At 40.1% G+C, this 25580-nt stretch overlaps 1 long non-coding RNA gene across 1 annotated transcript in view; it reads right to left on the reverse strand.

The window, feature by feature from the left end:
- Positions 1 to 9524: 9524 nt before the first annotated feature.
- The window catches only part of LOC119617394, a 162037-nt gene continuing 145981 nt past the window's right edge, over positions 9525 to 25580 (reverse strand). The window contains exon 4 of the long non-coding RNA XR_005233624.1: positions 9525 to 11134. This is a non-coding gene — a long non-coding RNA (uncharacterized LOC119617394). The remainder of the gene's footprint in view (positions 11135 to 25580) is intronic.

Consider the following 25580-nt stretch of genomic DNA (forward strand, 5'->3'; position numbering starts at 1 on the left):
CTTTAATTTGGTAGCTACACAAATTGCTTCCAGCTTTCTGTCTTCTACAAAGCTGCCCCTTCAGCTAAGCTTTAATATTTTATCAAGCCGGACTTGTAGCAACAAACAGACACTCATTTTCTAAATCTTAAGCAATCAAAGTTAATTCTGACCATTTAAAAGAGCCAGTGGGTTTTGTTATTTTTGCTGTGGTCGAACAAAGCAAAGCAGATGCACAGAAAGAAGAAACTTTACGACACAAGCTAAAGCTAACATAAGCTCTTCAACGTCAAATGGGCTTCCTCATTCTTCTGGCCTGATTTATGAAGTGAAATAAAAATGGGTCCCTACGTAGAATTAGTGGGTTTTTCAGAAGGAGTGAAGAGGGACCTAGGTCCCATTTTTCAGCTGCCTTGCGGGGAGGTTTTGCCCAGCTGGGGCCCCTTAATATGGTTCAACTGAGGTCCAAGTGAAGGCAGCCACAGTGCTCTACAATAACTCTTCATTTTGATCCTGGCCCATTGCCAGCATATCTACTACCTGAGTCTCTTTGAAGAGCGACACATTGGCCTGGGTATTTAACCATGCTGTTTGAGGTCCTGCTGCTGGAAGCAGAGACGAAAAGGGGAGAGAGAGGTAGAAAGAGAGACAGAGAGAGAGGGATACAGAGATAGATGTAGAGTAGAGGGAAGAGACTGAAAAGGACTGCAGTGGCAGAGGCAATAGAGGCTTGAACTCTGATGAAATAATCCAGCACGTTGAACTGACAGTACAAACAGACAGAAAGATGAGCGGCGGCTACAGAAAAGCAGCCTCATGGTGACCTGTAGCTGTTTCATAACTGACCTCACCCTCCAAACACTTGTGATTGCAAAGTAAACCTTTGTATTAGCTTTGTTTTGTCTTTGTCAGAAATGTTCTTTAGTATGTATGAATACAGTATATTATATCATACATCACATGACTGTGGCTAAAAGTTGCATCCTGATTCCGATTTGTCTTCTTACAGACATAAATCTAACATAAAATGTCAGGCTTAATGGGAAATAGATTGCTCTTGGAAAACAAATCCACCTTTATTCAGAAAGAATTAAATAACCTTATCAAGTTTCATGTCGGCAGCTTTAGTGTGTTTATACCAGCCAGCTTGCTATAGAAAAAAAATCTCTGCTGGATGGAGCTCTTGGCTTTGATACAGTTTCTGGGCTGGAACTTTGGCAGCATGTTAAATATTAATAGCGATTAACCCAGTTCAAGCTCTGCAGCAGAGAGTACAGACAGAGTTCAAAGAGCCTTCTGCTCTGAGCGGGCACTCTGCTCTCCAGCAGTTTAGCCCTGCTATCAGGAGGCTGCTGCTGTGGCTGCTGCACTGCACCACAAACGAGGCTGGACTTTCTCACTTCACTTCAAATACAGAGAGAGACACATGACAGAATGCACACATGTGTGGACAGTATGTACAGTGGACTTCTAAGAGGCTTTTAGGACATAATTAGCTAATAATGGAAAAACAGCCTGTTTAACCTCTAAGTCCTTTTCTTTTTCGTCTCTGTCTTTCTCACCCCCACCCACATCCTGCCACCTCCCCATGCTCCTCCCCTCGTCTTCTTCTCACTTGCTGAACTCCTGATAAACTCAGTCTTTCAGAGCTACAGCATTCCTCTGCCTGGCACATTCACCCCCACTAAATAGGTCTGGACACCTCAGAGATCAAACACAATCTCCATTGTGCTGCAATTACCCAGAACTCTGTCAGTTCCCTTGCCCTTCACCCCCACCTAAACACTTTCCCTCTCCCTCTCTCTGTCTAACTCTTTCCACCCACCCCACATTGCTCCGTATCCCTCTTGCCCTCTGGAGATGATGGTTCTGATGATGCAACAGGCCTCAACAAAAGCAGGCTTTATTTACAGAGGGTGCCTTTGGAGAGGAGTACAGGGCAACAGAGTGCTGTCAAAGGGGAAGTGTTGGCTAGATACTTTGCAGAGCTCTAAGAACTAGGCCTGTGCACATTTGGTAACATGTGATCCTGTGACCCTTTCTGCTCAACTGCATCAATTTACTAGATGTTAACTCTTCACAGAGAAAGTCAAAGTGTCACAGATGGTAAGTGCTTGTTAATATGATGTATTCATGAAAAATGTGGAGTCAACATGTTGCTAAATCAAAGCTTTATTTAAAACACTATCCCTACCTTTGTAATTAGCAGTTAATGACAGTAAATGTTATAATTCTTTTTACATGACTGTAGTATGCTTGGTCTTCCTGTGTTTCAAAGTCTCAGACCAGACAAATTAGCAGTCATTTGTGTTGACATAACTTCTAATCACAACTCTTCTCATGTTTGTTAAATTTAAAATGATTAAGAGGAAAATTCCACAAAATTATGAAAAATATATTTAAAAAAACCTCAAATTACAGTCATGTTACAATGAACTCTACTGCATGGCTTATAGTACTAGATAAAAAGGATCAAATCTGTTGTGTTTGGCTCTTTTTGACTGATAAGTCTAAAACAGTGATGGCTGCGGTGGGAATGTATGTTCATGCTGTCTGCGTTTCATCCTCCATGATGCATCTGCCAACGAGTGCAGCCCCACTGTTAGCCATTATGTACCTATTAGCCTTCATTATATTCTGATAGCCCTGCGCCAGTTGGTTTCACTCAGCCTGACAGCCGCAGCACTTTGTTTAACCTTTTGACTTCCCATGGCAGCCACGCCTCAGTCCCATCCAACAGAAGAAATGAGGAGGGGCACTCTGCAAAGGAATGAGAAGGTCAACAAGAAAACAAAGACAACATGTGAGTGTTTAAGATCATCCTGGAATTACTAAGACACCTTCTAAGTGTTGTCCTTTGCATGTTGAAATATAAATACTTGCTTTTGTGCATCACAGTCTTACAAAATGTGTTTTAAAAATTCAGCAACAAAAAAACAAAAGCCACAAGCGGGATAATAAACCACTCTTATCATCCTCTGCATTCCTGTATGTATGCTGCCTGAGTGACACAACATGGACACTTACACTTTACTTTCTCTTGCTAACATCCCCCATGAGTCTTCACAGATCTGCCTGCCAGACATATTCAATTTGCAGCTCTTCCTGGTCCCTGGTCTGCAGACGTGAGGAGTTGTCTGAGACAAAATGAGGAGTGAGAGTACAGACATGGAGAGTGGCTGGGATAACATGGAGCCACATGGAGCTCAGCTTCTCTGTCCCTGCCTTGTGCTAATCTCTCTGGAGAGACAGAGGTGGCCATGTTGGGTCAAAGCCTCTACATCAAGGGCTGCGGGCCTGGACAGCTGACCTTGGTCTGGGAGATGGGAGGTGACAAGAGAGGTGGGAGTTGGGTATGTTGGAGTGTGTATGTTGGGTTACAGAGGGCAAGCAGAAGGGGAAAAATGTCAGTGTGTGTATTTGAGTTGAGCGATAGAAAAAGAATGGTATCCAGTCCAAGTGTTTCAGTGTGTTTGTGCTTTATCTGTAAACGCATATGATAACAAACTGGACCTCTTGTGCCAAGGTTTGTGCTATAGCAGCAAAGAGTTATGCTAAGAAATGGCCAGCCTGTGCTCTGCATAAGTGAGTATGAGTGTCCTTACAGCAGTTTGACCTGTGATAAGCCCAGTATAAAAGGCTGGACCCCCAGTTGGTGACAATCAGAAAGAGCAAACAGAGGGAGTCCATTCATCATACTTTGATAGACGACAAATAAGAAAACTAAAATAAAATGTGATGGCAATGATGAACATTTTATTAAATAAATTAATAAGTGTGTATTTATGTATAAATATTTACATATTCTTTGCATTTATTCATAAAAAATAATGTGATAATTTTTTTTTAAAGGAAAATCTGGGTATTGGCACTTTAATAAAAAACTGTCTGAATACCAGCACGAGACAATTAAAAAACTTTTACTTTATGCAAAAAAAATCTATATAGCAATTTGAAAGGAAAAGTTAATTTAGCACCCTCTAACACATATGTAATGTCTATTGCGTTCACAAGCCCGTGCCAAACCTAAATGTTTTATAGGCATTTTGCTCGAAATTCTCACTGAGTCATAATTTCCTTTCATAAATTTTAAAATCTCTCCAGGTATTTTAATAAAAATGCTGAACTCTTATTAGACAACCATGACTTGTTTGGAAATTTGTTTCTTACATTTGAAAATTATTTCTCTAAAATGTACATTAGAAAACATTTTAGACAAAAATGAGACAGATCCTTTCTCCATATTTAATTTTGGCTAGGAGTTTTCAAAGATAGCAGTGTATGTTGAACTATATTTCATTTAAAATATCATGAACCTGAACTTTAGACAGACAGTAGATTTCTCTCAATGGCCAATCAACTCCCTAGTGCTGCTCATCCTTGTTAATGGCTTTCTCTTTTCCACCTTCTTCTTTCTTTTCTTCTCCTTGAATTAAAAAGCTGCAACTTTGTGCCTGTGTGTCTTGTGTGCATTTGTGTGACCTGCGGGGACCTTTTGCTGTCACACAGACGAAGGTCATGAACTCAGAGCTTACTCAGCCCACATTGCACAGCTTAATATTTATTTACAAGTTTTAGAATGAGATGTTCTTTTAGGAACATTCCCACAGATGCAGACATTTCCATTTTAGACATGCAAGGGGCGTGCAAACAAAGCCACAAACACATACTTACACCCACTATGTATCTCCAGTCTTTAATCCATCCCATTCAGTCACCAGGAGACTTTGTGTGCAAGGTCCCTGCCCTTTGTATTGATCACACTGAACATGAGGAGCACTTCCATGCAAAGACCTGTCCACTGAGAGGAGACATGTGTGAGGGGAATGAAAGGTCAACAGGAGTGGGAAACAGATTGGCAGAGGACACACTGAGACATGGTGATGCAACAACAGAAACTGAGTGGGGTGAAGATACAGAAAAAGAAAAAATAAGCACAGAAAAAAATAGCAGGAGCTAAGGCCAATTCAGTTTTATTGTGTGTAAATGAATCAAGCATTGAGGAGGTCAGAGCACTTTCACCTCAGCAGTGACCACACTGATCTTGTGAATCAAATCAAATTGAGAACAGTCCATGTGAAGCATCAGTATAAATCTGATAATCTATGATCTGGAGGTGGCACAGGTGACAAGTGTTCTGACATGGCCCGTGAATTCATCAAATTCACCTCATCACACAGTTTCAGATGCATTGGGACAAATTAGATAGAAGCAGGACATTAAGTGCACATCATATTTTTTTTCCCTCTTGTTGCTTTTGAACAGCAAAGACAATGTATCATATTATATATGCTTTGTTTGATCTTCATTTATTACTGTGAACAAATTTGTCTTCATAGCTCATTACTGGGGTTATGTCTCTTAACCCCCATCAAGTTAATTATTCAATTAGTCCTCACAATTGCAGCAAACAATAAGGTTCTCCTGTTATGTCTCTCTTTTATCCTGCATAGCAGTCCAGAATGCTTTTCTATTATTTAATAATATAATGTTTATTTATTTTGGAACTGGCTTGTGCAAACGTCACATTTAGGCAAAGAGCAGTTAATGTTGTATCCAGAAATTGGTTACATGCAGCTAAAATAGAAAATAATAAAATAGTTTTCAGAAAAGTCTGTTTGACTGAATAGGATTTAGTTGAAAAAAAGAAATGCTTTTAAAGCCCACCTTTTGCTTTCCAGTGACAGCATCATATGGGTCCCTGTATAATGCTAAGCACTTCAGACTGATCAGTGCCCCAGGAGGTTGATAAGCAGATTATGCCTGATTAAATTCATATCAGTGGAATTTGAGCAGAGGACCTGCAAGAACAGACACACTCAACAGTGCACCCATCTTTCCCTTCCCCTCGCCCCCTCACCCCCTAAATTCAATCCTCTGCTTGTCAGTGACTCACACTGGCATCTGTCCAGATGCCATCAGCAAGTTCATCACTTATTTCACTAGTATACAACATGACAACTAACTAACACATATACATGACATGTGTGATTATGTGCTTTGACCTCAAGGACTAGTATCTCTCAACTGTTGTTGAGTTGAAATTAAACAAAGCAAAAAAAGACACTGGATGTGTTCAGTTTCCTCAGAAGTGTGTCATGCCTAAGGTATTCATTACACCCACTCTCAATATAATTTTTTTTAGGGGAGGAATTCAGGTTTGTGCTTTCCCCCCTCATTTGAGTAAAATGGCAGCTGAATGGAAGTAACAGCAGTTTTTTAAATTCCTTTTTAGGATTCAGGACAGTAAATTACAATTCTCTTTTACTGGCTGGTTGCCTGACAAGGAAAGTGAATTCATATTAACATTAAATGTGATGCAGAGCCAGAAAAATCTGACAGAATCAAAGCTCTGACCTAAAAGAAATGAGAAGCTTTAAATATGACAACATTCACTTGTACTATGTATCAGCATCTTCATCCTCAGCTGGAAGGCTGTGTCTTGCCATAAAGAGGGCATGTCTGCATGTCTTGTCTTTCACTGGGGGTGGAGACATCTCATTGTGCCAAGCCATGAGAGCTCTTGGAGGATGCTGTTCCCATATCTAAACCACATGCTCCCCTGTGCTGTGACAGTCTTCCATACAACAGAGCAGTAAAACCCTGGGGGTGAATTTTTAAGTACTGCTGGACCATCTGTGGAGGTGGACTCAGAGGTGTAGACTGACAGAGTTTAGCCACTGTGGTTGTCACTGACAGCCATATTAGCACAGTTCCGCTTCGCTCTGCATAGCACTGGATCTGTGTGGGCTGGAAATAGGTTAGGACTGGAGCAAGACCAAGGCAGAGTGGGAAATCTGACAGAAACCGCTATCATTTCCGGGAACTTTAAATAACACTATTCTGTGTTTGTGTAACCTCCACAGGCCACCTCTGACATGCTAGTCATACACATTATATGTCGTGAAACATGGATTGTAATTGCAGCTGAGCAGCCAGTCATGCACACACACATTGCACTGACTCCAGTCCATTTCTCATTCGGCGTTTCAGCCCTGCAGCGTGTTAACCTGACCCCAGGAGAGAATGGGTCAGGTCTGGGGCCATGGAAGGTGTTTCTGATGAACTGGGTGCTTGGTTTGTGCAGACTATGTGAGTGATGTTCACACGCTGGTCTCGAGAGGAATGAGGATGGAGAAATTAGAGGAAGGCGATATCACACAGAAAAAGTTCTGTGTAGTTTCTCACCCACTGCTTCGAGGTAATATATCTGTCCTTTTTTAAACCTGATGATTCATGACTCTTAACATCTGTCGACATTTGTCCTTCCTGTTCAGAGTCAGACTCATGTTTTTTTTTTAAACTGAGCCTAAAAACTGTTGAGAAAGCTACATGTTTGTCCATGATCATATGGCTACAAATTTTCAATGCATATTGTATCTGTATGTGATTAAGTTTAACTTCTCCATTCACTTGTGATTTTCATATACTGAAACCTCGAATCACTGATGAACAGAAAAAGAAAATATTCCTAGTGGTCTAACTAAAATAATTACTAGTGTAGTGAATTCTTTTAAATAAAAGAATTCAATTAACAGCATCACAAAATGCTAGAAGTCATCTTATCCCACCTGTAATCTGTAAGATGTATTTTAGGACTAAGTCTGTTGAAGAATAACTTACTCCTGGTCTTGCTCCTCCAGTAGGTTGCCACAGGGGTGCGGCTGTTTATGCCTTAGCTTGAGCCCAGTAAAAATGATGGCTGTGTGAGGCGTGTTTGTCAACTCTTTAGAGGCATCCATGGAGCTCATTAGAAGGATAGATAGCCAGCCTAGTAGCTAAGACAAAGAAGACAGATGGATGGCAAAAAAGATAGAATGATAACAGTGATAAAAAGGGATGAGAGAGAGGAACAGATGAACAACAAATAAACAAATAAGAATACAGTCAGAGTATGGCCAGTTAGCATATAGTAATTGTAACATCTAAACTCTCTGTGTGTGTGTGTGTGTGTGTGTGTGTATTTCTTGAAGAGATGAAAAGGAGTAATAAAGTTTGTCGAAGGGTGACCTGTAGGACAATTTCTCTAAGTATTAAACAGTGATCAGAGGTTGCCTCCCCTACAGTCTTCACACATGACCATCTTAAACCCTCTGGCACACAATACCGCCCTTTACCCGTCATCCCTGCCAGTGACCTGCAATTGACTGTTTGAACCCTAATCTGGAGGTCAGGTAGGGTCCCACACTTTAGGGTCAGAAAGTGGCCACTATTCAATGCCCCTCCCGCCAGCAAGTTTTGTATCAAAGCCAATCCTTTTTTTCTCCTGTGATTTACTAAATTGGTGCATTTTGGGAAATTCATTAAAAAAATGTGGGAAAAACACAGCATGACTCCCCTGGTTTACTATGTGATATGTGCTTTTTGGCCACACACTGAGAAGACAAAACAAGTGTGCTGCAGGAAATACATTTTGATTTTGTCCAGTGGGGTCCCAGTTTTCACATCTCCCCTGTGGACCCAACCATGAGGTAATTTAATTGACCAAAAAACACACACACACACACACACAAACACATTTTCTCACTCATCTCAACTCTTTTGGTCTTTGCAAGAACACAAAAAAGCAAGCTGATTCTTTGTAAAGGCTGCAGTGCTCATTGGTAACAAATTATTTTAGTGATGGGAGCCTCTTTAAAAGCAAGCTCCTAATTCATAAATATCCTCAAGACATTCCTATTACCACTTCAAGCCACATATCTGAGGAAAAAATGTTATTTTGGCAAACACAAACTTGTTATTTTAAGAAAATTTTATTGTTATTACAATACAATATTACAATTACAATATTAAAGTCAATTGCTTCAGCCAGTAATATCACATAAAGATCAAATCAGAACTTTAACTTGCATGCTTGAATGGCCTTAACATTATGAAGGTTTAAACATATCCATACAGAACAACATCAAATCTGAAATGCTTGTGGTCTTTGTGAATAATTTGTTGCAGTTGGTTGCTGCCAGTTTGCGCAGATGTATCTTTTGTTTTCATGGCAGGATCCTTTGGTAGGATCCTTCTTTTTTTTAACAATTATGACACAGATTAATTAGAAAGGGATAAGGTGACTGATTTGCTCAGTCAGTTATGTTGTCCAACTTTGCCTTGAGAAGCACATATCCAAACTGTTGCTTCTTATCTTTTTTTAAATGATAAATAATCCCAGTTTGACAGCCCTATTGACTCCAATATACACCCAAACTATTACAGAACTACCAATAGAAAAATGAAAAAGCATGTTTTTGGGTCCTGAATTTTTCTATTTTTAATCTTTTTCCATTTTTAAAGAGGCTGATTTTTTTTTAATTAGTTCTTAGGACTGTACCATTTTTTTGCTTTTTTTGAACTACATCTTTTTTTTTAAGCATCTGTTTATATTTTTTAATCATTTGTTATTATAGCTCTCAGTTTTTGTTTTGATCATAATGGAAAAATATGTGTGGAGTGCATCCTTGACTTGTTATGTATTCATGAAGATTTTTCTCAAGTATGTAACAACGTGCCATTGTGGGCTTGTGTATAATAGCGCATTCTTTCAAGTGTCTGTATATGTCTGGAGCTATTTGTGTGTCATTTAATGTCACACATGAAAAGGTTGAAGTTAAGGTCAGGGTTAGGCTGGTGTTCATCAGGTGAAGCGACATATGAAAACAAAAGAAAATGTGTGTTGCAACATTCAGAATGGCTTCTTGTGTTATTCACATGACATTTCATGATACTAGCTTTTAGATAAATATTTTTCTGCTTGTGTTTTATTTCTACAGCTGTATTTTACACATGATTACATACACAATATACAAATTAAGTATGTAGACAGTAAAAGACACGGTAAACAATTGAAATTCCAAGTTATTCTTAACACATTTAATGAACTTTTGAGTGTAAAAGTGTCACTGAAACAAAAAAAGCAACTGGCTAAGTGTAACTCTGGCGAAGAGTCTAACCTTTTCTACGAGGATCTATTCTGATGGAAATGTGCTCAGATTAAATAAATTAAATCAAATTAGGGTCATGATACTTTACTGTTGCGCCAGTCTTTTTTGATCCTAAAAAAAGTTATAATTGTTTTAAAAAAAGAAAAAATCAAACTAAATTTCTATTCACAAAGACAAACTGCATGTTCACAGTCATGGACACATAAAGACATTTTTCAGTGGAGTTGCTTACCCCCCCCCCTCTCCCAACATCCTCTAATCTATACAGGCCACAGCCACTCCAGATAACATCTTCATGCCTGCTGTGAACAGCCCATACGTATTACTTTGGAAATAATAATCTCCAATATCTCTTTGCCTCTCCTTCTGGCTATACACAGGAGCAGCTGTCAATCAAAGAAGACACTAATGTGCTCCATATGAGACTTACCAAGCAAGGAATTCTGGAAATCCCATATTCTGCCCTTTTTATTTACCCTCCAGTTAAGTAGACAAATTTTCTTATTGACACAAGTAATGAGATGTTTGGAGGCAGGGAAAGGAATTTCTCAGTTTTTTTTTAGACCATCTAAAATACTGCTTATTTAAAGCAGTGGTGATGGAGTAAGAGTTAGGAAAGTACAATGTTATAGATCTATGGGGGCTGCTTAAGACTTCTTGTTTTGAAATAATTAAATGTGATCTCCTGTGACCTTGATCCAGGGGGGTAAAGGAACACAAGCAGGTGAAATGAACCACATAATTGAAAAATCCAGGGTGCAATTCAAAACTAAGTGGCTGAAACTATACCATGGTGGGCAACAAATTTAATAAATAACTGCTGGGCACGCCAAGGGTGGGGGAGACTCTCTGCTGTGCCGTCAAAGGAGTCCAATGTTTCCAGGGGGTTGCAGAGCATCCGCCGGGAGAAGAGGTGACACCAAGTGTGTTGTCAAGCGTAAATCCCAATGCAGAAGGCCCTCGCGAGATGGGTGTCCCCATATCAAAGGTCTCACTGACTCGGGCTGCCATTTGATCTCTGCTCAGGAAATTCAGAATTCCAGGCAGATGAGGGGTGAAACTGAGAGGCCCTTAAGCCCAGCTTGTGCTAGTGATTAGGGGCAGCTGTTTCGATTCACATTTCGGAGGACTTGAACTCTGCAACCTGTCACTTTTTTACATGGTGGGTGAAGACTCCAAAAGACCAGCGAGATGACAATGGCCATGACCGTGGTAATGACAGTCTAAATAAACCAAAACAAAAACAAAAAAACTTCAAGTTAAGGCATGTTTTTCTTGGCATACATTTCTTATAGTGTACACAACACACCACAAATACACAATGGACAGAAATGTGTGGAAAAATGTCCAATAGTGTTGCATGTGTATTCATTTTTCCTCTCTATAAATCCAAAGTTATACATACAACATATAAAGCTTATTTCTATATTACTTTGAATACTAAAAATAGTTTTAAAAGATTTTTTTTCTTTTGGAGAGTTAACATGGTGATCATTCCAAGGTGACATTTCACTTTGCTGTCGTTACTCAATTCATTAGACATTTTGAAAAAAAAAAAAGTAATGAAACTACAGAAAGGTCATGGTCTTTGCTGGAAGAACTATGTATAAGGATGTGAATGATGAAACAAATGAAAGATGCATTGGACATTGCATAAAAAAAATAGTGAAGTGAAAAAAGGCAAGACATTGAGTCAAAGAGAGACAGAGAGGTGTGCGACAAACACAGAGAAAAGGAGGCAACAAGCACTGAGTGGTACGAGCACATAAACGATTAGTCCTAAACATGATTTGACAGCTGGATGCTTGACCTTGGTGGGATTTGAGCACAACAACCCCCAGCATTCATTTGCATCCTTTCCATAAGTAATTTTGACACAATTCTTATTCAAGTCAAAAGGAGGAGAAAGAGGTGGGGACTTTGGGTCACACTCCTCTACAAGACATCCAGCAGTCAGATAAGTTCAGAATGAGGTGCTTTATAGACAACCTTACAACCCCTACACAGTCCTTTTAGCCACACTGTCAAATTCATATTTAGAGTCATATTACTAAGTGTCAATAATGAGATGCTTAAAGGTATTAGTGAAGAGGTTTTAGACCTCCTATTTTTGCAGCCAAATATGTTGGGGTGTGGGTAGGGGGTGCCTGACTTGTTAAACCATGATCTATCTGCTCTTCAACTGTAGGTTAAAGAACAATTATGAACTAGGTCAAGGGTGAACAGCTGATTTGTCAGTTGTCAGATGACTGCTCTGACTTACAGATCCTCAACAACAGTAAAAGAAAGATATTTTTTTATTTTCCTTCTTGTTTTCAAGATTTCAGTCATTACATAACAATATTGAGTCAAAACCCACTAAAACTGTGTAAGGAAATACAAGGCAATAATGTAGAAGGGAATACAACGCTAGACTGATTTCAAAATAAAAGTTTTACTCCTTGGGTATAATGAAATATGCTAAATAAATTTAGTAACACTGTTTTTTTTTTTAAATTGTACCAAAAAAAACTGCCAACATTTTCTTTCAGTGACCTTTTACTCCTCTTTAACCTTTTGAACTTTCCATTCTGCAGCTACCTGTTGATTGTCCTAAACTAATGAATCTCTTATCAGAGAACAACAAGAAGGACTAGTGACCCCTTGACCTACCACAGCTATCTAGTAAGTGGCATTGGGGACACTTATCTGAGAACACAGTGGAGGATCTGAGACTCAGTCATACAAACTGACGAGAATCATGCTGCTCTGATCTGCAGCCCAATTGGCTTTCGTAAATATGAATTTGTAAAATTATGCCGTTATACCATTCAATAGCAAACAGTAGTGTTCACAATTTGAGCATAAACCCTCTACCAGAGGGAATGGAATAGTGAGACGTAGCATTTAATTGGACCCTGTGAACCCTGCCTTGCCATTCACCCAAGTGAGAGGAACTCTCTGCCAACTCTTTGTGCTACCCTTATGTGCTGTGGGCCGTGCCCTGGATTTATTACACATTTCACACTCTACCACCATGCAGAGAGCCAGTGATCTGGACCTAGCACTGGGGCGTTAATTGGTCAACCTCTGCCAATAAGCAAGACCAATAACTCATGACCGCCCAGGCTTAAAGGTACTCTAGATGACATGCCACATTTCTAGGGCCGTGTTTGTTTATACAGTATGTGTTGATCAGTCAGCGTGTTCCAGCACCTGTCTGTGTTTCACATTGAAGTGAACATGTGTGGGATGTGGTTATATTCAGTGGAGCAGAGGGTGAAAAAACGAAAGAAAGCTCAGCACTGACATTATGAGTGTGACAAGTGATAGTAAAGAAACAAGTACACAATGTACACTGTGGTGCAGGGTTCTTTTTACTGAATTGTGGACTTATGGTGGTTTGTAACAGCAGAAAAAGATTTTTTTTTGTGACAAACTTCACTTGACAAGCCATCTTTCACCTCCTTCAATTTCTCTTTCTTGAGTGTGAGTTTTTCCTTTACATTTAACAAAAACAAGAAAAAATAAATTTCAAACTGAGCAATAAAATGTGACCCCTGTGCTTTGCTGAAATGAACAGTGCAGAAAATATGACATGTGAGTACTCCTCGCTAGTTTAAAAGTATACCAAATCCTCACAGTTTTTATTTGGCTTCTTCAAATGCTGCTATGTCATGTAATTGGGCCACAATACTACTGTCCCATACTCTCAGTTTTTATGCATGGACATTTTCTGAGCTTGGGCAATGTCAAATATTAGCAGTTAACACAGAGCAGCACATAAAGAATTAATGCACCAGCTAAGCCTAGTCTTGTGGCTCTGACATTGCTCCAACTTTATTGTATTAAGGCTAATTATTTTTAATGTGCTGTGCTGTAAACTATTACTTTAGGAAAGATCCTGCTCTAATCAGCCATGGCCTTGTTTATATAGACAGGTAAATTGGTTAACAGCAGTACGTCTCCAGCTCCCTTATTCATTTTGTCTGGGTCTCGTCAAAGAGTGTTTGTGGACTTGCAGATGGGCAGTAAATCAAACTCACTGTAGCATTAAAGCAAAGCCAAGACTCTGGGTTTTGGTTCCAATTGAGAGCATGTATTTGTTTGACCCTGAACCAATGAACCACACTCCACTTCAAAAGGGCTTGCCACTGAAGCTGATTTTACAATCACAAAATGTACATCATTTGATATCTTAGCAAAGCTACAGTTTAACTCAAACAAGCAGCATATGTTTAGTTTTTTTTTCTGCTGAATGAGTTTTTAATGTGTTCTGTGTGTACACCACCTTAGATACATGTGTTTGTGTGTGCATGTTCTGGGTGCCTACAGAGACAAAATAAACTAACTACAAGTGAATCTAAAAATGCCCCTTTTGTCTTGCTCTGGCAGCCTTGCTGGTTTACCATTGACACTGATGTAGCGGTGACAAAAAGAGCTATTGATATAATCTTCGACCATGACAGGCATTTAAGGGCCTAATTCTGCCCGCTTCTGTATTAAGCAACTCAAAAGCTGATTTCAATTGCCAGCTCCTCAGTGGGGGGGCAGCAAGGAGGCAGACAGACAAGGGAGGAAGGAAAGAAGCAGGCAGAATCTAGCTGGCAGGCAAGAGTAGAGCACCCACCCTCAACCCAGAGCCTGTAAACTCAGATTAGGGGGTGGATCAAAGCCTGGATTTAATCTGGGCCACTGGGCAAGGGCGGAGATTATGGCACCATGGCACAGTGTGGCACAGAGGTTTGCCCTCATCTCACGTGTGGATATGGGTATAAGTGTACACCAACACTTAATCTATTCATGAGCTAGCAGAAAAGAATATGTGCACAAAATTTCACACACACATATACTGATAAACTATATGCTGCTTTGATTAAAAAAACAAGAAGGTGATCTAAGTTTAAACCTTGATCTTTTAAGAATGGCTGCAGGCAAGAGGAAGACACAAGGCGACTGTGACATTGAAAGAACAGGAAGTGTATACGCCAAAGGAGGGCTTAGAAATGAATGTTCAGGGTTGACAAAAGCCACATAAGCTCCATAACCTCCACTCCTCACCCACAATGCTACACAATCCGCCCAATCAAGAGTTTTGAGCTGCAGTCATAAGATTAAGAAAAGAAGTTGTAGCTTTTAAGAGTAGCCTTTTTTATTTTCTTTTTTGTCTTTGGAATTTCTAAGCCCAATTGAAATAATGAAGCATAACGTCGCTGCAACCAGGGTTTAATTATAAACAATTAATATGTTAACTTTCATTTGTAACACAGGGGGTGCCCAGTCTTGAATAATATATTTAAATAAAATAACCATCGTATTTATTAGATAACCACTATATAGCTGAATAAGATAATTTCTCATCTACAAGGCTTCAGCTATGTCAAATAGATGAGCACTCTTGTTTATTTTACATTTAAAATAAGAACATTGCTTCTTTTCTCCAGACATTTTTGTCACTAAGACCTCCCCTTTTCTGAGGTTAACTTCACAAGACGTTTTGATCGCTGAGTCAGTTTGTAATGTGTCTTCAGGGTGTTATCCAAATTTTGCTTTCCCCCAAATCTACCCACGTACCCCCAAGGCAAAGCTCTGAATGTCTTTAAAGGAGTAATGGGGAGACGTGCCAGAGTAATGTAGTGCACTGACTTTCCTTTATTCCTAGCAGACTCTTCCTCCTCTCCAGTCTCTTCTCACACACATTCAACTAATATAGTACACACATGCACAGACACACAAAGTGATTGACTCTCAGACATAAAAGCAGACCTTTGCTTTGCTGGTTTTACTTGATTAAAGTCAGAGCAGTGGGGTCTTGGCTTAGCTAAGTCTGGGACAAAGAGCGATATTTGTGGGGTCCATTCTCACTCAAAGACCCTCTTGTCAGAGGAGGCCCAGAGTGAGCTCTGGGGGAGCAGACCGGCTAAAGGCCAGGCCATTTATCATAGTCTACCAAATGAAAGAACCCAAATGTCTCTTTCTTCCACCCATCTCTATCCCACTTCCCATCTCGCACTTTTGGCCTCTTTTTTTTTTCTCCATCCTTCCTTCCTCTCATTTTCTTTCCTCCTCTTTGTCTAAATCCAGTAGGAGTAGGGCAACAGAAGCTCACTGCCGTTGCTTGTAACAGAGCTGAGATTTGAAGAGATGTTTGGAACCGGGCCCCACTCATGCTGGGGCCCTGGCGCTTTTTTTGTGTGTGTGTCATGGGGTGATTTGTCAGACTGCGGTGGCAGAAGTCGAGCCCCTGAGGTTGAAAGGCTATGACCTCGGCAGTGTTGTGTCTGTGTGCGTATCTTTGTGCATGTGGAGACCCGCCGTAGGCTCAGGTCATAATAGACCCGAGCCCAAAATAATGGGCATTCAGGCTAAGAAAGGTGACCACAAAGTTCTTGTATGCATATTTCAGGTAGACACACTGTGATAGGAACTGACACAGGTATGACAGGCCTAGTCACAGTGGAAAGACGAGCATGACTCTGCAAGTGAGTTTGTGAATGAGCCTGTGAAGATATCTCATCCAGTGGGAAAATTTACTACCAATCTCCACTGTTCCTGGCCCTGACTGAGAAAAATCAATAACATGCGATCTCTCCTAACATAACAAGACACAAAATAGTAAACAATGGCTTTGTTTACCCATCTGTGTGTATGCCCCATTGGTGCTTTGTGCAGGCTGCTGGCCTGTGCGCAAACAGAGCAGAGGGCACACACACACACCCGCACATACACACTTACAGAATGGCTGACAGCTGACACACTGCGCTAGTTCTTAGCTGTGTTTCCCCTCATTCCCTGCCTTTCGTGTAGGCTCTTTCCTTTTGTCATTAAAGGAGGAAACACTTTCCCACTTGGTTTGTTTACTAGTTCCCACCTCTCTTTGGGGAGTTAGTAACGGAAACAGAATTCATTCTCTGCTGGCCGCCCGCCTCGTCCCTGAACGCACTCCATTTCTCCTTCTACTCCACTCTCTCTCAGCATCTTCTCAGCATGGATGAGTAGATTACATATGCTTCCTTTCCGAATGAGTTCAGTTGTAAATAATTGAGTGAGTTATTGTATACTTGTATGACTCAAGGATTTTTTTTTTTTTTTTGCTTGAGGCTTACAGTAGTGGTTTAGTTTGTCTCAGAAGTAGAGAGTAAAAAAAAGAAAGAGAACAACAGAAATAAGGCTGCTTTAAACTACTACTAGCTGTGCTTTAAATAAGTTCTGTGTGCATATAAACACAAATATGATACTTAATTTCTTGTCCTAAAGCATATTAGATGAACTTTCCAAAATATGCTTGGTTAAGGGATCAAGTTCTTCCTCTCTTTGAGAAAAAAATCAGCAGTATTAAAAGCAGACACTGCTTTCTATTAATACAAAATGAGTGGGTGGAGGGTGAAGGACTCTTTGCACTGTCCATCAGAAAGTTATCTGGAAACGTTTATTATTCAACAATACCAGATAATATTGGAGCAAGCAAGTGAAACATGAGAGAAAAAGCATGAAGTACAAAACAAAAAAACACAGTCAAATGCTGCAGAGGGAGGAATAATTCTTGTTTTACAGTTTAGGAATGTTATAGTGATAGCTGGTTAGCCAAAGTCTGAGTAGCTGGGACCCACAAACATTCTGGTTTAAGGTCACATACTGGTGTGTATTGCCCAAGCCTGTGACAAGGCCTGGATGCACTCACTAAGGGAATGGGCTGAAGCCAAGGCTTATGTCGATGCAATTATGAAGCAATTACTGTAATGATCTCCTGTGAAACTTGTTATTGCATTGTTAAAGCAGGAACAAAAGGATGAGTGCTTGCAACTTTTTCAGCTATGTACCCTTTTCAAATAAAACTGGATAAAAAGCAAGGGTGTGCAAGGGAAAGGGAAGATGAGAGAAAGCAAAGGACAGTGAGGAGATAACAGGGTTAGTGCTAAGAACAGGACAGGGCTCTGTTCTTAAATTTCATCATCTATGTATTTATACATCTGTCGGTAGCAAGACAAACAGAGACTTTGATAGAATGTTTTCAAAATGTATCAGATGAATTTAGAAAAAAAAAGTAGTTGGGAGGGGAAGCTCTTGCAAGATAAATGACCTCTAAGATAAATGCATGTGGGCCAGTGTGGGCCACCCCCACTTTATGCTGCCCCACTACCATGACATCAGACCAGAAGGGGAAAACATCCCCTCTTTGTGGAAGAGCGTGATTTAATTTGTACCTTCCAACAAGGGGTAAATATGTTTGAACTGTCTCGATGAGCCTGCGGTGGCCCGATCAGTTTCTCACGGGAAACTGCTCTGAGAAGGATATCAGGCTCACTGCATTACAACTTCACTTTTTAAACTAATCTAATTTCTGGGCTCTTCTTTTCTTTCACTCCCCCACCCCCGCCCCCCACTCTGTGCTCCATCTGTTCCTATGCTCCTCTCGCGAGGCTGTCACTCCCTGCTGTCCATGCTTCATGTCATTCCGGCTCCCGGCGTTCCCCCGGGATGATCCCTGTGACCTTCTCCCTGTCTTACTGGAATTTGACGTCAAAGGTCTTGTTGCTAAGAATGGAGTTTTGTTTAGTAACAAATATGACCCTTTGCCTTTACTCAGTCATCCGCTCATCTCTTCTCTAACTCTGACTCTACTCACACTTTGTGTGAAAGGGAATAACTTGGCTGTCCACATACATTTTTTCCATTAGTTTTTCTTCTTTTCTCAATATATCTTTTTTTTAACCTTTTCTTAACTTGCATCAATGGATCTTCGTTTCTCTGGCTTTCTGCCCCATGGTCTCTCCTTTCCTTTCTCCCAGGCTATCTCATGTATTTTTTTCAGTCTACAGGGGCTCAGGATGGAAATGAAATATGGCGGCCAAGCCTCAACGGGCATGCTCATATTCTGTGTAATTACCTTGGGCTAAGGACTGGAGCTAGACTCAGTATCTATAAATCTGTAGTCTTCACTGGCCCCAGCCGCCTTTTGAAACCCTATCCAGCCAACACATCGTGGTGAGACTCTGACCCATGACCTTTCACACCACTAGGGCTGCTGGGAGTGACCTGTGACCCTACACTGGGCTCTCTCAGAGTCTGCTCAGTCTGACCTCTTCGAGCTTCATGACCTCGCAAGTCACAGCTGTGCCTGATCTGTCCTTAGGGGCCGGAAAAGAACATGTCAAACAGTGGGTGTTTTTTTGGCACTGGTGTGTGCGGGCATGCAAACGTTTGCTGACGTATATGAACACCAGTGGGTGGTAAGATGTGTGACTTATGTCCATCTATGTGTCAGTACATTTTCACAATTTTTTGCGTCTTCCTTTTGCATGAAGTCATACAGAAGAGTGCATACATACATGTTGTTGGTAACCCAAACAACATGTCTCTTAAGCCAGGGCAATAACATGCACTCAGTGCAAGGCAATTTATCATTCATGCACACAAAGGTCATAGACTCCTAAGGGTGGTGTGTCTGTAAGCAATGCTAATGTCATCCGTTAAAAACCTTAAGATAGATTTATGGCAAAATATTGATCCTAAGGATACATCCACTTTACAATTATGGCAAAGTTATTTATTTATATTTTATTTCCCCATTGTTAATGTCTGAAGGTATAGAGATTTAAGGTCACACCTGACTTTAAATTACTTTGGTTGCTTTTCTTTTGATCTGGCTTTCTGATATTTTAATAGCAAATACTCACAATTTTACATTGCCCCTTTTCACACTCATTAACTACTCTTGCCACATTCTTCTTCTTTTACCTTTTACACAATTCTCAATTTTTATATTCTTCTCTACTCTACAATGAAAGTTTAACCTTGATGCTTGGATTCTGCCAAGTTCTGCTTTCTGTCCTTTGCCACTAGTCTCCTTATTACTGTCTTAGTTTTAAGAGAAACATATAGTCTCTTGTGCACTTCTCTGCCTATTTGCCTTCCATCCTTCTCTGCCTATTTACCTTCCATCCTTCTTTAGTCTTGCTTTTTATTTTCAGCCTGAAAAGAGCTAAGGTGCACATGCTGGACCAAAAAGGAGTCCTTCTCCATTTCTTTTGCCTGCACCTTACCAAAGGAATCAATTTCCTTCTTGTTCTTGCATTTATGCTCTCTGTATGCTCTATCTCTTTCTCCCCCACTGGCCTTCAGAGCCCCGTGTCTGACCAGAGCAGGGCCTCTGTGACCTGCAGCTGTGTTTACTGTCAACACAGACCAGTGTTAGGACAGCTGGGAGAACAAGACAAGGCCAGACAGAAGACAATGTGAGCACACCACTCTTTTACAAAAATGTATGATCACATGATTTAAAAAATAAAAAAAGTCATACACACATTTAGCAAGGTGCATACTTCATTGAGAGATCTGTTGTTTTTTTTTTTCAAATCAATAACTCTGTGAGAATGTGTGATGACATAGAGTCATGGTCACTATTTCCTGTTTCATCTTTTTACTGGAATTTAAAAGCACCTTGCCTGTGGCGACACATTTTAGGAAGGTTCTAACCCTGCTCCATTGTATCTAATCCACCAGAATGAACATGGACACTTACTTTTATTTGTTTGCACAGGGAGTTTACCTGTGGGAAAAGCATGTACAATTGATCTCTCCTTCCTCTACATGTAAAACACACACAGACACACTGAAAAATACAGCAACACTGAGAAATGACAAAACACTGCATACTCAAATATCCTCTTATACTTATTATCCTTCCTCTCTTCCTGCACACCCGTTGATTCAGTGGGACAGACCCTGGTTCACACACTCTGCATCCTGTGCTGCACAGACACAGCATAATAAACACACACACGCACACATTTCATAACATCACTTTTATATTTTTTCCCTGGGATTTAAGCTTCATGGGAGCCTGCAAACCCCACCACAGTTGTGGTATGACTCTCCCCATGTGTCCTGTCAGGCCTGGGAGAGAGGAAGCTCCGTTAGTTAGCATCACTCAGGAAATCCCCTTTTGCTGCAATCAAATGCTCAACCATCTTGTCACAATAACCTTTAAGGGACCCTATAAATAAAATCATGACAGATCTAACTAGAGATGAGAAAAACATTAAAGTGTGTTTTAGTTCACAAAGGTGGAAGTAATACTTACTTGCTGGACCTAAGTATATGGTAAACACACATAAACATTATATTTTTAGGGTATAACAAGACCAAGTTGATATAGTTGGTCATCTATAATTTGTATTTTTTTTTCCTTTAAAATTATACTTTTTCTATCAAATTTAGTACTGTTTAGACATATTTAGAAACTTGATTTATTTCTCTCTGAGTAATCATCATAAATGTAAATATAAATACAATCAAAGCACAATCACTGTCCGGAAGTTTTACGATGGCCATGGCAGCAAGCCTTTGTTTTTTTTTTTCAATGCACAGAATGACTGACATAGGAACAGATTAAACAATTTTGGAGAAAACCAATTTCTGATTCAGGTTATTTCTTTTCAAAGGGTATCAAATCATCATAACATATATTATCTAGCCATGCGACTACCTCTATCTGAGCAAGTCTCCTCCTTTAAAAAGTATTGACACTTTATCATTGCTATTGACACAACTTATTGGGTGTCAGGGAGACCATCCTGAAAGGCTTATTGACAACCTGCTTTCAGTCTCATTGATGTGTTGTCACATATGCTGATGACACCTCTACACTTTTCCTTCCTCGTCACAGCATGCATATATTCAACTTGGCAGCAGACTTTTGAGATAAATGAATTTAGAGTGCATGGACCTTAACACCTGTAAGCCAAACCTGTTGTGTTTTTCTCTCCTCTATGCATCCATACTGTTTCAATCTTCCTCCCTATAGTATGGTTTCCATGGAAACAGAGCTTGTGGAAAAAATATATATTGTATCAAGATTGAGCGAGCTATTTTTTTTCTTCCAATTTCTCTCTCTCTCTCTCTCTTTTTCCTCTGGTTTAACTTTCTGTCTCCTCCTCTCTCCCTCATTCACTGAAAGTCAAGCAGTATGAGGAGCGATCAATATCATTAATCAACACAACTCAACAGCACTCAGCTCTGCGGGGAGAGATGAAGAGGCACGGGGGAATGTCAACATGCCGGTCTGGAGTGGTCTTAACCAATGATACATATCACACATCACATGGATGAAAGCAGGGGCAAGGGAAGAGAGAAACTGGAGAAGGAGAAGAAGAGAGACATCTAACTCAGAAATGAAACTATGCTTTCTAGGCAGCAGTAGAAGGGGGTAGGGGGGCAGCCAGTGAGCAAAAGAGATTGAGGTAGAGAGATAGAGGAGTTATTACTCGGTTGTCACCAACGGTCTAAAATCCCATATGACATCAGCAGTGAAGTAGTGACGGAGGTGGAATGTTCATTTATCTGACTCACTCTGAGGTACGAGTACAGTCAATAAGCACAGTCACTATGACACCATCTACTGGAGCCTCTACTAGCTGCTGTAACAAATACGTTGCAGTCACTGTCTAACTTCATATTAAAAGTAAAATTGAGTTTTCAGTAGCTGTCACTTTTTACTTACAGGTCAAATCTGGATATTAAACACGTGAAAGCAGCTTAACTATGCATTATAATTCTTATAGTGTATCACTACTCGTGGGATATAATTCAAAGTGTAAAAATAGGCCATGCTTACCTCTGTGTTGCATTATCTTCTTAAAATAACCTTGTAAGTATTTAGGAAAGAGCAAAGTTGTTTTAGTTGGGAAAGTGTTTTTTGTACATTCTAATATAATATAGGATTTCAGTTTCTCAGCAGTCTAACAATGTGGTAAAGTATTGTCTTGCAGGCCATTTAAAAACAAAGGCATAGTGGGTGGTCACACATGTTACTCCAAAATCTAAATATTGCATGTTGTTCATCTTAAATAGTTTCTCTCTGTCCCATTAAAGGTAATAAATGCCTTTTACACACAAGCTTTCTCGTGAATCATGGATGCTGGTTTTGGGATTGGTAGATAGGAATAGTTTCCTTCCTCAGTACCCTATCAGGACACTTCATCAATACTTATTAACAATTTCAAGCTTTGATCAGATGACATTGATCTTTTCCATTTTATCTCAGTCTATCCAAGTTGAGCTTGCACTCAGAAAAGACAACAGAACTTCTGTATCTCAATGTTTCCCTCAGGGTTCCTACACATTTTTCAAAGTCAAATTGAAGCACTGTTCAACTACTTTCAAAGTGTGTTTTCAAGATTATCCAATTCTCCAGCACCTTACAGTGATAATATATTATACATAATTTAAACGGTCAATAAATGCTTACTGTTTAATTTCCTTTTTGTGTCCTATAAAAGCAAATTTCATTGTAGTATAAAGAATCAAAACAAGTTTTGCGATAGTCTATTTTGTAGGACAACCTTATGCTGTCACAGTCAAATCATAATGATGTGAGATTAATTTAATTCAGTTTATTTATATAGCTCACATCATCAGTCATCTCAAATGTGGTCATCTCCAGTTTAGATTACACAAGGAACATCTCAATGAGATTTTTTTTAGTGTCTGGTTCAGCCATTTGCTTTTGACTGATGACTTTTAATAATGGCCATAGGTGAAAGAACAAAAAAACTGAAACAAACACTGTCTTACAGTGTTTAAAAGCAAATGAGATAATGTAAAATAAAACAAACCAAAACATGCAAACTATATCACTATTCTATGTCAGAAATACCATTTCCATTCTTAGAGTTGAGGAAGAGTACAGTTTAATTCTTGCACATTGTTTCCCCACTGTCCCTTCCTCATCATCTCAATATTTCCCTTATTTTAGGTTTTGAATAATTTATTTTACTCTGTGTCTCAATTCCTCTCAGTGTAGGAAAGATGCCTACTGCAGAGCTGACAGAGGTAGTGGTCCTGTACTGTGGTCCAGGGGTAGGAGGTGAGTGGGAGGCTTGGTGTATCATGTCAGCCATAATGTTGGCAGCGCCACTTGCCAGCTCAACTTAGAACTGCTCTTGAGTTTTGCAAACTTCAGCAACTCGAAGGTAAAAGTAATTTTCTTTATACAACATATAAAGTACACAAAGAAGAATGACTTCAAGCTAAAAATAACATGCTGTATTTTTTTCTAGCTTTATTTTTGGATATTCATAATATAATGCTTAGATCAGCGTGAAGAGCATATTCTAAATTAAACATGTTTAAAATAAGTGCAAATACAAAGCTGCATTGAGCCTTTCTGAAAACTTAAAGAAATCATTGAACAAATTGTTTCAAAACTTATTCTGGTTGTTGCTTCATTTGTTATTGACCTCTCAAAAAGGCCCATATTGTGATGTCAGCAATACTGTGTGATACTGTAGCACTTTGTTAGGACTTAGCTGTTTAAGTTCTACAGAGGGAGCACAGGAGTCCCAGGCAGGTTTAGAGACTTGTTTCTTTCTAATAAGTGTGCAAGGCAAAATGTTTTCCTGTATTAATATTCAGCATCAACTCATACACAGAAATGGAAAAAAAAGAGAGAGAAGGATGGAGGTGTGGAGGCGTCTCTCCTTGCGCTGCTGTGAGGAGGCAGATTATTTAAAGACTGATTGAGATGCCAACGTCAGACGGATTGGGAGCGTGAAGGCAATCAGTGAACAGATAAGGAGCTGTTACCTGAAGACGCAGCACTGTGCTGGCTGGTTGGTCCTCCCTGCACTGTCTGATAACAGCCTACTTTTAATGACCAGTGAAAGCTGGCAGGAGACGGACACTAAACAGATCAACCTCTCCTCCCCTCCGGCTGCGCCTGGCTCTGCTCACTAGATATAGTATCCCCCCTCATCTCATTCCATCCAACTATTTTCCTTGTAGTCTATCCCTGCATCCTGCCATTCCACCATCCACCTATCCCTCAAGCATAGCTAAAAGCAATGGTGCCAAGATACACTGAAGCCAAGAGCCATACAGCATGTAAATACAAGTGTATATTGATGTGCAGATATGCACACACAGGATGAATTTAATCATGTTTCTCAAATACAATATTTGCTCTAGTGGTGCTTCATTTTGTTTGTGTCAGAACAACACTCACATACTCCCACTTAATACACACAATAATTTAGACAAAAGCACTGTCCTAAACCTCTTCACTTTAAAAGCAGGCACTTCTTGCGCTTGTTCCTTCCTGGTGGATTACAATTAGCCAGGGATTCTCCTGCAGGGCATAAATGTGTTGCTTTCAGATACAGGGATCTACTTGACTCTAATGTAATTATTGTATGGAGGCTCCTGGTGCCCTCGTCAGCCACAGATTAAAAGCGCTCTCGCCCACCACTTGTTCTCACCTTTGGCTCCTCAGCTGAAACCATGCTAAACAGTCTTACACATTCACCATCTCTCTTTCTCCCTCTCTCTCACTGGATTTCTTTCCAAGCTTTCTTCCAATAATATAACCCTCCCTGACACCTCTGCCTTTGTCTATTTGCTCTCAGCCTCCAGGCCAAGTAAGCTGATAGGCTGTCAGGGGTCAGCTGGCTGTGAGTGATTGGCTTAATGGGTGAGGCCAGAGCCTCTGCCTGGGAGCCAATGAGGAGCAGCAGACTGGCCTGTACCCCCTTGTTGACCTCCGCTAGCCTGCAGCAACAATGACACGCCTCTGCAAACACAGCCTCGAGCATGGGTAGTTGCCAACAGGGGTCCCCCACACACATACAATCACACACAAAATTACACACAAATACTAACACACATAAACACGTACACTTTAAGATTATGTAT

Source organism: Kryptolebias marmoratus, linkage group LG1 (assembly GCF_001649575.2).
Source record: "Kryptolebias marmoratus isolate JLee-2015 linkage group LG1, ASM164957v2, whole genome shotgun sequence".
NCBI classification, from domain to species: Eukaryota; Metazoa; Chordata; class Actinopteri; order Cyprinodontiformes; family Rivulidae; genus Kryptolebias; species Kryptolebias marmoratus.